The sequence below is a fragment of the Triticum dicoccoides genome, chromosome 5B, assembly GCF_002162155.2.
Source record: "Triticum dicoccoides isolate Atlit2015 ecotype Zavitan chromosome 5B, WEW_v2.0, whole genome shotgun sequence".
NCBI lineage: Eukaryota > Viridiplantae > Streptophyta > Magnoliopsida > Poales > Poaceae > Triticum > Triticum dicoccoides.
This window is the reverse complement of record NC_041389.1, coordinates 599,433,869-599,437,837: the sequence shown is the minus strand read 5'-3', so window position 1 is coordinate 599,437,837 and position 3,969 is coordinate 599,433,869. Positions and strand designations below refer to the sequence as shown.

Sequence of the window (3,969 nt, the reverse complement as noted above, 5' to 3'; positions counted from 1 at the left end):
TGTGTAAAATATGAAAAAACGATTCGTTTTAACTTAAAACAGGACTGCGGGTTGAATTATCTGAAACAGAGAGACTTTTCTAAAAAATGTCATGACGGATGAAAGAAACCCAATTTGCTTTATTATTAGGTAAAGATATATATATTAGCAGAATAACTATTCTGCACACCACTTCCGCACTGCACGCTGAATGCAAGTGCACTGCATCTTCTTGACGACGAGCACTGCAATATATACTAGTGAACTTCTCATCGGAAAAAACTGCACGCGTTGTTTTTTCGGTAGTGTTTTCGCTCTAATTTTTTAACCGTTTATCAGAATGAGGCGTATAATATACAGTTGAAAAGCTATGGATTAGGCGCAACTTCGACATGTTGGACAGTTTCTGAGATTCCACACGGTTTAAGAGCAGTTTTGAAAATGGTGCGGCGGATGACGAGTGGCAGCGAGCGTTTTTTCGCGTTTTTCTTCTAAACTGCTTGTCGGAACGAAGCAAATGATATGCCGTTGGATAGATATCGTCAAGGCGCATCTTTTTCATATATAAATGTTTCTCTAATTCCTTACGGTTTAGGAGCAGTTTCAAATTTACTAAATCGCAAAATTCTGTTTTTCAATTTTTTTCAAATTTTCGGTACTGTTTTCGCTCTAGTTTTTTAATCGTTTGTCGAAACGAGGCGTGTAATATATCATTGAAAAGCTATGGACGAGGCGCAACTTTCATATGTTGCAATGTTTTTGAGATTCCTTACGGTTTTAAGTTAATTTTAAAAATTGTGTGGCGGACAACGAGTGGCAGCTGCTGTTTTTCGCGAAATTTTTACAAACCGCTGCTCAGAATGATTCGAATGATACCCCATTGGAAAGGCATCGACGAGGCGCAATTTTTTCATGCAGAACACTCTCTCTAATTCCTTACGGTTTAAGAGCAGTTTTAAATTTACCAAAACGCGGACACTCTGTTTTTCGCGACACCCAAATCGACGTGCATACTTCTTCCGACTGAAAACCGCACTGCATCGGACGAAATGCCGCACTGCATTAGAAGGGCAAGAGAATTGCATGGTTTCCTTTTTGTGGGACGTAAATTTTTGAAGACGGGGAAGAAAACCGCACTGCTTTTAGACGAAAAAGCGCACTACATCAAAGAGTCAAGCGAACTTCATGATTTTTCTTATCGGGCGTAAATTTTCTCAGATGAGCTTTCGTGAGTTTCTGTCGTCATTTATTATTAAAAAACGCACTGCTTCGAACGGAAAACCGCACTGCATCAGAAAGTCGAGCGAACTTCATGATTTCTTTTTGTTGGACGTAAATTTTCTCGAACAAGTTTTTGTTTTCTTTTTTTAAACATTTTTTTATAAACGAGAGTGGACTGCAGAGACGAGTGCAAATGAACCTCGACATACATGGAAGTGAACCACATTACTATTTTTTGTTTCGCTAATTTTTTTCACACTTCCACGCTTTGTGCAAGTGAACATCATCACTCTCAAAAGTGAACCACATCCAAGGACCAAACGCACTGCATGTGTTGATGTAATCGACTTATCTTTAAAACACATGAAACAAATTGCACTTCATACATAAGGGTAATGAGCTGCTACACAAATCACCCCACAAACAAAACAAAATGCATTAGAGAAAGAAGTGAACCTCCCATGGGGATTTCTTTCTTTATTTTACAAAGTGAACCACTAAAGGGCACACTGACATACAATTGAGGTGCGTTTGGAAGAAAAGTGATGTTTAACGGAGTGCATGTGTGCGCACCCCGCACTGCATAAAACTGAAAATGCACCGCCGCAACCAAAATCGCACTGCAATATCGATGCAATTATTTTCTCTCTTTTTCACAAAGTGAACCACAGAGGGATTTACAACGAACTGCACCTATATTGTAAAAAAGAACACGAACATTTTCACTTCAAAATTATTTTGGACCGCTAAGAGCATTACTAGTAGAACCCTCAAACCCTTAAATCTAAAAAGCAGTTTTAAGGGTTGAGTTGTGCCACTTTTTGACACTTTTAAGGGTTGAAAAATAGGGGCAAATACTAGAACCCTCAAACCCAACCCGTAAACGAAACGAACGAGAAAAGAACAGGGCGTGAGGTCTTCTGAACTCTGAAGAACAGGGCGTGAGGTCTTCTGAACTCTGAACATACACACACTACCACGACTTGAGGTCGCTGTCGAGGTCGGCGTTCCAGTCGAGCACCTTCTGCCCGGTGCGGCAGCTTGCGGGCGAGCCCGTTGAGCACCTGGTCGAAGGCGTCGCCGGGCCTGGCCGGCTAGTGGAAGAGCACGACCTGCTTCATGGCCGGGCTGGCCAGCAGGCGCTGCTTCCGGAGCACGTCCTCGGGGGCCACCGACGGGGATAACGACCCGCTGCCCGCCGCCAGCACCGACTGGTGCGTCCGCGCGCGCCGCTCCGCGCTACGCTCCATCGAGGCCCGCCATGGCCGGCGCGGCAGGAGGCAGCGGGACGGGCGGGGCGGGCGGGGCGGGCGGGTGCGGGGGCGGGGGCGGCGGCGGCGGGGCCTTCCATGGCCGGCGCGGCAGGAGGCAGCGGGAGGCGGAGGGAGGAGGAGGCCGGGAGGAGGAGCGGTTGGCTCCCGCGCGAGCGAGGAGCGAGCGACGAGGAGGAGTGCGGGTTGGGGGGAGATTTTCCCCTCAACCCCTACTTCTACATATTGCAAAGTGGTTTGAGGGTTGGACCTCTAAATTTTTTTACGGGTTTGAGGGTTTAGAGGTTCTAGTCTACGGCGTTTTTTCGGCGAAAACTGTAAAAAAGCGGTTATTTTTAGGGGTTTGAGAGTTTGAGGGCACTACTAATAATGCTCTAAGGGTCGGCGGTGATGGGCCATGTGCCCTGTGCACGGCGAGGGGTAAAAGGGGAGTACAGGGGCGAGGCCGCTGTCCTCATGGTCAATGGAAACCACCACCTGGGCCATATTCACCAACGAGAAGTGAGGAAAAGGTGGAACTAGATGATGTGCACTGCTTTTTTCTCAAAAAAATGATGATGTGCACTGCACTGGAACCGCACAAAACCAAAAAAATTATCGGACCACGTCAGTGAGCTGCACACGGGGCGTCAACTGCACTGCACAGCCACGCGCATCGAACCGTATCGCTTGCTCGCCGGGATTGGACCTCGCTCCTCGCTGAAGGGAGTTTGCACTCCGTGCGCAGGTAGTGGACGTCGAAGCTTGACATGGCAGAGAGAGGAAGCCGTCATCGCCTTAGAGGAAGCAGCTGGAAAAGACAGGGCGTGGCCAGCGCCAAGGATTTTCACAATGAGCTGCAAAAATATATTCAGTGAGCTGCAAAAAGTATTCAAAGGAGCTGCAAACAGGGGGAAGGCGGATCCAACACTGAACAACGACTGGTGTTTTTGGCTGCCGCAGTCGCTGTAGTCCACCAGTACTAGCACACAGGGAAGAGCTCGTCGAGGTACGGCTTGGGGGAGGGGAACCAGATCGGGACTACATCCAGCGGGGAAGGCAAGGGCACGGCGCCGGCGGTGGCGGTCCGGAGCACCCACTTCGTGGAGGTGGTCGCCGCGTGCTGAACTGCAAGTGGGTGTGCCGGCGTGCCGCAGAGCGACTCGTCGTGGTCATCCCGTTGGTACCCGGTGAACTTCAAACCTGGAAAAATTCAAACAACAGGTTCGTGAGGAGAGCTCGCCGGAGACGAGAGGAGGAGAAGGGAGAAGAGCTAGCTAGAGGGATGGGGATCTCGCGCCATGGAGCTTTGCCGTGGAGCACTGGGTGAGCTGGATCTGGGGGATGGGGGCAGTCGCTCGTCGGGATGGTGGGGTTGATGTGGGATCGGGGGATGCTTACCCAAGCCTCGCTGGAGAGGAGGGAGCCGGTCGCTCTCCTCCCTCGGACCCGTCTCGATCGAGCGGCCGCGAGTCTGTTGGGGGAGGGGGTCCGCCCCTTGGAACGATGCAGTTGATGG

General features: G+C 49.5%; 1 long non-coding RNA gene across 1 annotated transcript; it reads right to left on the bottom strand.

Annotated features, from left to right (window-relative positions):
* Positions 1-3,294: 3,294 nt before the first annotated feature.
* On the bottom strand, positions 3,295-3,969 carry LOC119306270. Its single transcript, XR_005148904.1, has 2 exons — positions 3,852-3,969; positions 3,295-3,653 (listed from the first exon to the last, which is right to left on the bottom strand). It is a non-coding gene; the product is annotated as an uncharacterized LOC119306270 (long non-coding RNA).